This window comes from Telmatherina bonti, assembly GCF_933228915.1.
Source record: "Telmatherina bonti genome assembly, chromosome: 4".
NCBI classification, from domain to species: domain Eukaryota; kingdom Metazoa; phylum Chordata; class Actinopteri; order Atheriniformes; family Telmatherinidae; genus Telmatherina; species Telmatherina bonti.
In genome coordinates this window covers 33,037,240-33,047,538 of record NC_136622.1, presented here as the reverse complement: position 1 = coordinate 33,047,538, position 10,299 = coordinate 33,037,240, and positions in this window count along the sequence as shown.

Genomic DNA, 10,299 nt, shown 5'->3' with positions numbered 1-10,299 from the left:
AATACTTTCATTTCAGCACTTTCCTAGTAAACACCATTTATTGCCATAAGTTACAAGCAGCTCAGATATCTTGTAAAAAAAAAATGGATTTTTTTTTCCTTCTTGTGTCTCCAGCTCCTGTTGAAAGGAACTGCAGCAACATAATGTAATGATGACTCCTGTAGTGGATTCAGGCTGGCTAATGCTTCAGCTTGCTCTGTTTTCTTTGCTTGCCCTTCTCCGATTGGTTGCGTCGGAGCAGTAGCATTCAAAGACAGGTGGGGTTGTTTACCTTGACACGGAGCTGCTGCACATGTTCAGCGCCTCGGGGATCCAGGCGAGCAGACACACTGCATTTCAGCTCTTCAGACCTTAAGCCGCTGAAGCAACTAATGCTTTGTACAACGCAGCCCACAAACACTGTAGCCTTGGCTGAACAAACAAAGGGAAGACATCTTTTATCGGGCACGTCAGTGTCTGCACACATAGAAACCCATGAAAGATTAACATTCTGGTGAGAAGTGTGCGTTTGTCAGCCTGCACGTAGAAAGACTGCCACGTTGCCTTGTGCCCCCTCCCTGTTTAAAAACCTCATTTTTCCTTTTTTTTTTTTTTTTTTTTTGGTTAAGTCTTTGAGGATGCAAAGCAGAATCCAGCCTGTGGTGCAGAATTACAGGTATGTGCAAGAACGTGCCTGAAATTTCCCAGCATCTAAGTCACTTGCCAGTCCCCTCTGGCATGCCTCCCTGTTTATCTCCCCTCCAACTCACCCCACACCCCTCCAAAACAGACTGGAAAGAATGAGAAGAAGAGGCAAGCGAAAGGGTGGAGAACTGACACAGAAGGAGATGACACTATATGTTAATCGCTGGGAAAAAAAACCGAAAGGCTTGACACGTTTGCTGTTAGCCCTCAGAGCGACCAACCAGAATTAGCTCCGTTTTGTGATGATCAAACCCTCCTCTACGGCGAGCTGTACAAACCGGTGAACAAAAACATTCATTACGGGACTTGAAACGATGCGAAAACAAGCTGAAATGATGCCTGAAACAATGTGCACGCTTTGTAATAACATGCAGATTTCCTTCACCTATTCACCCCTGTCAGGTCGAACATGTTTCCTGAGGACCGGTGGCTGCAGAGGCAACGAGGCCTGTGGAAAGTACTTCATAGTTAAATATTGTTCCTGCAATGTCAGAGATGCTACTTACAAAGACAAAGGAAATGAATGAAAACACCATGTTTTTATTTGGTTCTTGCTACAGGATGAAGGAGAAAATGAAAGGTGTGTGTGGTGAAGCCGAGGCTGCCGTGGCGATAGCATGTCTAATATCTGTTGTATTTAGAAAATGACTAACGGTGTCAGCTCCCAGAGTGTTTGTAAATCCCTAACTGTTGCAGAATAAGACAAGAAAAAGGATGCTCGTTCATTGCTTTCATGTAGAAACCTGCCCGGTCTCGTGCTTTTCTCACCGTTTCTCCTCCGTCCCCTCCCTTCCTTACCTTGTGCCTCCCTTAGGCAGGCAAACGCTTCAGAGCAGTCATATTTAATCAACATCTTCACGGACAACAGAGGAATTTCAAGTCTGCTGCAAACAGCTTAGCTGTCACATCCTGAATAATTATATAAAGATGCCCCCCCTTGTCGCTTCACCCCCCTTAAACAACTACAGAAAGGATGATGCTTGTGACTGACATCGTAGCTGATGTGTGAAAATGTGCTGAGTTCTGATTGCGTGTTTGGCACGGGACCGTATCACATCGCGGCGTTTACTCCACGTTAATCATTTTATTTGCGAGTTTCATACGCCGCTGTCATGTTTCACATTTCATTGGTTGTGACAGAAGGAAGAATAACGTGTCTGTGTGGATGTGCTCCCGCTGTTCCACTGAGCCGCATGCAGCGTTTCCCTTTGATAGCAGAGGGCACCAGGAAGTTGGAGCGGGAGAACGACAACATCCAACTTCCGCCACGATTGATTCACATTGATATTCTAAATACCGCCTCATTCCACCTGATAAGAAAGGCTCCAATAAATTATGGGGGGGTTTAAAAGCCTATTCTTCCTTGAAATACCACAAAAGTCTGTAATCTTACAGGTCTATCGGTGTTAAAATCAGCCGCAGGTACATTCATAAAGGGTTATTAACAGTTTTGGCTCGAGCAAACCAGGAGGTAAATGCACGTGGTCACAGCCTCTGTGTGGGCTTCAAGACAAGATGCCACCCTTCTTAAGTACCTTTCATCTCTTTTTACTCCTCCTGGCTTCAGAATGTGGATCTGAGTCATGTATTCATGCATGAACATTAACATTTTCCCAGAGAATTCATTCCTCCGGCCTGGAAACAATAAATCACCCAAAGCCGGAGGAAAGAGTCAGCAGGACGGGCAGCAGAGGCTGTACTCCAAAGATCTTTCTTCATCGTACCTTCACCACCAACCCGAGGATCGGGCACGGCTCTGGAAAAAGAAGCCGACTCATTCTGTCATTCTGTAACAACTGCTGGTTTTCATGCCGCTGTCGACATTACAGGGAAATGAAAGACGCCACATTGGGCCGCGTTCCATGTTTTGAAGTTGTGGGGGTTTCAAGGTCTTTCATCATCAATTTAGCATGCTTTGCTTTGGTCTACAACAGTGGAAAAAGCTAATCAAGAGGATGTGCGTGCACAAGAGACAGAACAAGATACCGTCGCGGAGGAAGGGGGGAGACCTTTTTCCAGACAGTTTTCACTTTGTTATCTAGCTCAGGAACGACTTCGGAAGGCCTTGCTTCCGCTGTGCTTCAGCCTGAGAATGAGTTGAGGCTTCTGACTTGCACTGAGACAAGCTTCCCCCCTAAAACAAGGCCACGTCTGGCTAAAATAATAAGAGACAAAGAAGAAGGGAGCACACACGCAGGCGGCTACATGCCACAGACATGGAGCCCTGTGAAGGAAATTGTGGTGATATTTAGCCAAAGAGAGAAAATTTGATCCGGAGAACACAAATCACTCTTAATACAGGGGTGGATTTGAATAATTCTACACCACATACCGATGGGAGACAATTCTTTAAGAAAATCAAGAAATGTTTTGAAATAACTGAGAGGGAACGGCCATAATGGTCCCTTTTGAGTTGAAAGTGGTTCTGCTTGTAATTGGGCTGCAGTTTATATAGTAGAGGAACAAAGCTGCCCTTTGGCACATGACTTGACTAGACAAGTGATGTCTGCACCGCTTTTGCTGCAGTAACCATGGTGACAGTGGCACGCAGGAGCATCCTCATCACCAGGGGGCAGTGTGGGCAATGCTACGCACCGTTGTCCACGGTGCCAACCATGATGCCTCATGTTCCACACAGGTAGCGCTCAATCACGTCTGCTGTGCAGTCAAAGCGATCACGAACTGTAAATAAAAATGGACACGCACGCACACAGCCAAGCACAAATTACACACATGCACAGTGTCATCTGCTCCTGACAGATGCCCCTTGGCGTTTAACACAAGTCCCCCCCCCTTCCTCCCTTTTGTTGCTCACTTTTTGTCGAGTTTCCACCGAACAAAAAATGCACATCCTCCCGTGACACCAGCTAATTGATTATTTATGCTGCCATGCTAACTGGCTTATAGCTGCCTTACATTCAAAAGGGTTGTGCAAAGAGAAGGAGACGAGGAAGGTCGAGGTGCCAAGTGTGAAACTTTGGGCTTTCCTTGCCTCTCCTTTTGTTGCTGCTCTCGTCCGATAAGCTGCTCAAGCTCCAACTCGGAGAGGAATGGATGCAGGAAGCAATCAGAAAGTAAGTTGCAGGGGGGGAAAAAAAGGTAAAATCATGAGTCCTTATGACTTCCAGCCGACGTGAAGATCAGTGACAAACAAACAGCCAGACTTGTTATTCTACAGGCCCCTGTGCCAGGATTCCTGCCCTTATCGCTGGCATCGAGTAATTTTGTTACACATGGTAAACGTAGGATGGCTTGTGACAGCGGGGATCAGATAAAGGGGGAAAGTGGCTGGGCAGGGGGATGTGGAGATGGTGCTGAATAACTAAACAGGCTGTTGTTGGGAAGGAGAGAAACCGATGATTGTGGCGGGCAGATTGAGGCGCTGAAGAAAAAGGCAGAGGCGAGGGGGATCCTGTCCCACGGAAATGTGTCATGAAGGCACTTCTATTAACATCTTAATAAAAGCTTCCCAGGCCCTGGAGAGCCCTCGAGAGCAGACTACACTTCTCCACTCACACAGGGGCCCAAAGCCGCTTTCTGTGGCAAATCAGCAAGAGAACATTTAGGTTCTGCCAGTCCTGCATTGTGAGGGTGTTAGGCTTCCCAAAGGAGCAGCCTAAATGCCTTTCCACAAACATGCTGCACTGCATTCCTTTATTCCCCTTTCCCTCCACTTTCATTTACTGTTCATTTCTCCATCTGTTGGATTTAGTGGCCCTACAAAAGGCTTTGTTTCAGCAAGCTGGCAAGCCTTTGGGACGGCAGAGTGCACACCGGGGTTCGATGCTAACTTGATGCCATCAATAGAGAGAGCAGGATCTGGACCGGCCACAGTTGCAGCAGGCAGACTGTCCTCTGATGAGGCTGGCCGGAGCTTGTCTGGGAAGTGTTGACACACACTTCTTCTCACAACAGCCAGCAGCCTGACAAAGACGGGCAAACAAACTGTCCCAACAGCACTGTGGCAGGAATAAATCCCAGCATGGTGGCCACTACAGCAGCAAAAGCAGCTTTTTTTTAACCCCTTTCAAGGACTCACAGTGTTTTGTTTTGTTTCATATTTTACAAAATAACACAATCTTGTTGTGTACCATGAAAAAAAAAAAGCAAAGAGGCATCGATTTTTGCCCTCTGTGCCATGTGTCGGTCATACTGGGCGAGCTGCTCCTTAACAATGTACCAGCCTGTAGTCATCAATTTCAAATGGTTTCAACGACCGGGTGAGTCGCTGAAAGCTGCACACACAACGACTCAAGATGATGAGAGTGCGACGGCAGCGTGACGAGACCATTAAATGTGGCCCTGTGGTGGTTTCTAGCACCTCGTGTTGTGTGAGAACGGTCAGAATCATACTGCAGCTTAAACGGACGGTACATGTATGTTTAAAATATGAGGGGGCAAAGCTTTTCCTCCCCACAGCCGACCCCACAAGGCAGCCTTCTGGCGTCAAGCAAGAAAGCCGAGAGCCGTGTGACACATCAAGACAGCATTTTAGCATCTAAGCTACACTATTTCCAGAGGTGGCATTTCCTGGTCCAGAAAGTAAAAGTCCTGTCCTACCAGCCACCAAATGAGCTGAATTTAATGAGCAGAGTTTATTTACCAGGTAAACGAGCCTGTTAGTGAAAACACCTGTTCTAAATGTACAGGTAAATCCAAAAACATGGCAGGACTTTTACTTTCTGGACCAGGAATTGCCAATTCTAACTATTTCTTTGCATTCTGTCATTTAATGCTCATGTTGACGAGGAATTTATAGATTTCCTTCATGTTTGGTGTCCAGCAGATTTCTCCTGCACTCCGCAGCGAAGTCATGTTTTGGGGTTCTACTTGTTACAGGTGTGACTCACAACTTTTACTCACTGGATTTCTAGGATTTAGTGCAGGGGTCAGCATCTCCGGTCCTCCAGTGCCACAGTCCTGCAAATGTTAGGAGTCTCCCTGCTGCAACACACCTGATTCAAATCAATGGCTAATCCTCAGACGTGTGCAGAGTTTGATGTCAAGATCTGCTGATTAGGTCTGATGTGTGTCAGTTGTGTGCTGTCGATGCGGAAAAGAAGCGGTGGTGATGGTCGTCTTTTTGCCCAAGTCGAACCCTTTCCCAGATTTAAACGTTCCCCCTGGCTGAGTTTCACTTGATCAGCGTCACCGCAGATCCAGATGTCCGCTGCGTCGACGCATGCGCCTGCAATAAACACGCAGCGCAGACACAAACATGTGCATAACAAGGCTGAGTGAGCAGAGCGCGTGCGGGTGAAGGAGATTGAGATCTCAGTTGTGACAGCTGGACAGTCGAAAGGTTCAGATAAACAGCCCACGGGGTGAGGGGGGTGGGGGAGGTGGGGTGTGTGTGTGTGTGTGTGTGTGTGGGGGGGGGGGGGGGGGGGGTAGATGGGCGGCCGATTGCATTAAAACAAACACTCACTATTTGTACACTCGAGCAGTTAGAGGAGGGAGGACCCATATCTGTGGGAGGGTGAGTCAGTGAACTCACAAAAGCACAATTATCTGCTTGTATTCGCATGTTGTGTGAGTGTGTGTGTGTGTGTGTGCGGAGGGAGAAGACAGTTGGGAAGGTGGTTGTGGTGAGGGGTGTGTGTGTGTGTGTGTAAGAAGCACATTTGCAGCATTCTCTCATTAAGAAATAGGTCAAGGATCCTGCCTGCATGCGTAACGACTTGTCAAAATCTCTCAAGCTAAAGTCGGTCCGCCTTCGGGGGGGAATCCATAGCAGAGCACGCAGCACGCTGTGCGGATGCTGGTGGTGACACAGTACATGGAAAAGCACCCATTTGGAAGCAAATCGTTCCAATGACAAATCCGTGATTAAAGTCACTAACTGAGGGGACCTGAACAGAGAGAAGCGGCGACCCCGACAGCTCTTCGCTCCTCATCAACAGAGGGCGCCGTTGAGCCAGCAGTTTGTCGCAGATGCTGATGCTGGCAGCGGTCGCTTTGGCGACAGGCTGAAGACCGTCATGCTTCAGACCTTCCTCAGGGGACAGAAAAGGTCACTTTCCATAACAAAGGAACGATTGACTCCTGAAGTCAAACTAAACTTAAATCCATCTTTAACTTCAGCTACAGCTAAACTGTTTTTAAAAGAAAAGTCAAGAATTCATGTAAAGTCATGAGGAGACCGATGGAGGTTGCTCCAACCGAACACCATCACTGCCTGATCCAATCAGAACACGGCGTTCCCCTCCAGCGAGGTGCGGGGAAACACGATTCCTCTCCAGCTCTGTGAGGTTAACCGCGTTGATCGGAAACGTGCGAAATGTTTGGCTTCACGAACCGCCGGCTCGGACCGCATGCCTGCAAAAAGCATCACTTGCATCTCTGAGCAGATTTCTCAGCGTCGCCACGCCAACACCGCGTTATTTCCAAAGACAACACACAGACTTCATGTGTTTCTTTAGTTTAACTGAAACTTACAGCAGCAGCAAACATATTCTGGACCAATCAGAAGTCACTTTAAGCCTTTAAGGAGACTGAAAGTTCATAAATGAGGTGCAAAATAAATCAAAGCCACAGAAGAACGCAGTGATCTTCACAGCAGTGAAATAACAGCTGCTGAAGAGCCGACCGGCCAGAGAGAGCTGCTTCTTTTCCCCTTCTCATCAGATTGGACTTAATTAGGTGAATATAATCAGCATGTTATAATCAAACCAATCCCGAGTGCCGGTTTGTTCTTCCAAAGGCAGCAATTTCCACCCTGGTGGTTGCTTTGGGGTCAAACTACATTCTCACTTTGAGATGGATATTAAAATAATTATGTGAGAGGGTCATGCTTCAGATGCACAAATGAAAAAAACTGTGTAGAAAAAGAGCGATTTCAAGCAAGAAGGAATGGGTTTTGATTGCAAGGGCAGAGGGATTAATAAGCTCCCCATGAGCCGTGGCAGATGCAAGTTATTTTCATGCAAATGTATGGCAATTTTCTACTTAAGACAACATTTATTTTCTTTAGAGTCATTGTCACGGGCGCTTGCCGGAGCACTGGCAGCCTGACAGAATGAAGATTTGTAGGTGCATCTGCTGAATTGGACAGATGAGGTCTAGAGCTGATCTGGAATCCTAAACTGATGCCAGTTGGCAACAATACGTTACAAATTTATGTAACAAATGTGACAGACCGACAAACATTGAGAAGTATATCACTGAGCTTGCTGATAGAAATGGAAAGTGGAGCGTTTAGGACTCTCTTTCTGCAGACTTGTGGCTCACTTGTTGCAGAGGAACAGGTTTAGAGACCAGACATCCAACAATGCTTTAGATGTGGTCTGAATTATAGCTACATATCCAGTCGACATGAGGTCAAAAAGTCAAAATCAACCCAGTTCAGTATTGATAATTACATCCAGCCGAACATGAACACACTAAATAACTCTATTAGAACCAGTTTATGCATGAAGCAAAGTGATGAGCAATAATCCTGATTTCTCCTCTGATTCAGCTGAATAAAGAGCTCAGATCAAAAAGAAACTGGACAACATGACAGTAATGGGAAGGTGCTGCAACACCAAAGCTGCAGATTCCAGGCTGATGCTAGGACGCTGTGCAACGTTTGGGATCACACCTCATCCTTTCTTTAGGAGTCCAAGTGTGAGCAGCGACAGAGAGAGACAGGTTTCCACCTCATCAAAGCCTGCAGCCTGACATGAGAAATGTCCCCTCCGCGCTGCAGTGTCGGAAATGAGTCCTCTGCAGCGGCACAATCTGAATCCCCTTTCCCTCCCTTTCGGTTTTCTGCTGACATGAATGAGGAATTCCTCCTAAATTTCTGCACCATGTGAAGCCGATTTAGCCAAAAAGAGACTGGATGATCACTCACCTCTTCATTTAAACTGGATCTCCCGGCTCAGTGCGGCTGCGGTGTTCAAGCTGATGCGCTGCGCTCACGTCCACAGCGGGGGAAAAAACGCTCCCAGTTTCCCTTTCTGCGCTGTTCTTCTGCTGTTTGTGACCTGCTCTGCTTCCCTGCAACACGGGCTGTCCGCTCGGCGTCTCTCAGTCACGCGCAGAGCTGGAATCTCGGCGACTGGAGCTGCGAATGCGGCGCGTAAAACTTCAGCCTGCGCACTGACCTCCGCGCGTCACTTCACTGGACCGTGGCGGCGTGACGCCACATTCCTTCAGTTTGGCGTACTGCCTCCTCCTCTTACAGTACGTGGAGGTTGTGTGCACGAGCAAAGCGAGGCATCATCACCATCATCATCATCAGCAGCAGCAGCAGCAGCAGCGTCGGTTCAAACCCGCAGCGTGGCTTTCTCACGAGACTGTGCCGGACCCACGCAGACTGGCGGCTCCATCAGCGTACAGTAGTGTGTGTGTGTGTGTGTGTTGCTACTAGCACTCAGTGTGCGTTAAACCCAGCCCCCTCACACTCCTGATCATCACGGTTTTAACTGTTTCCGCCCAAAGAGGGAAAAAAAAGACAAATAAATGAAGTAAATTTACATGAAAACTCAACAACCCACTCCACCAACCAGGTCGCCTTGTTTAGGAATGAACAAAAGCAAACATATGTGAAGCATTTGGGAATTTCTGTCAACATTTTGCCTTTTTGTTGTATTAAAAGGACCAGCTTAGTTTCCCTGTTTGACTAAATTCCTTCAGCATTTTGCAAACATAAAATATTTTCACGGAGCAAAGACGGAAGTTTTCTGAGAGAAAAGGCACAAACTCTGCTTCTGAGAATGAGCTTAAATGGACATCATTTCATTTTAACTGACAATAAAATTCAGTTTTTATTGAAGCAGTCAAACTGAGTGAAAAGAGAAATTTCTCTCCCCCCCAACAGGATTTTGTCCTCACAGCACAAACTGGTCCCAGTCGTGGACGCGCTCCCATCCAGCTGTTTGTATTAGAACACTGCCATCTATGGGCCAAACTCTGAACTGTCTCTCTCTCCGGCTCCTTATACACACATTCCTTCATCTCTCCATCCCGTTTTTGGGTTTGCCCCCCCATCTCTGTTTCTGTGCTGAGATGTGCAGCTCTGGAGATGATAATAAGCTGAAACAATGAAATGTTTTAATGTAATCGAACATGGCACTAGTGGCAGGTTCCCTGACGGCTGAGAGGGAACCAAAAACAGTGCTGTGCAAAAATCATGAGCACTCCTTCATTATTATTATCTTTTCTTTGTTTAAATTTAGCTTCCAATGAACCAAAGCTTTTCTCCAACCATTAAATGAGATCTTGAGCAAAAATTCTTGAGACCTGTCAGGTTTTTTTTTTTTCTCTTTTGCAGACCTTGTTCCAGCCCTTGTTGCAGACCTGGTTCCAGACCATTTTCAGGTCATTATGCTTTTCTTAGATTTCTTTATTCACTTCATATCAACTAATAAATCATTTAGGCTTTAAAAGGTCCCTAACCTAAAGGATGAACAGGTGTCACGTCTGCAACATAACAGACAGTAAAACACTTTAGACACTAGTCAGAAACACACAATTTGTTCATATTTCTGAAGTTGCATTTACATATACTGAAAAATAACAGTTTTTGTCCCAACACAATGATTCCTACAGAGCTTTTAACCAAATACCTAGCATATGTCAGCTACACCGGCGGTGTGTCCTCAAACATTTTATGACAGTGGGACGTGT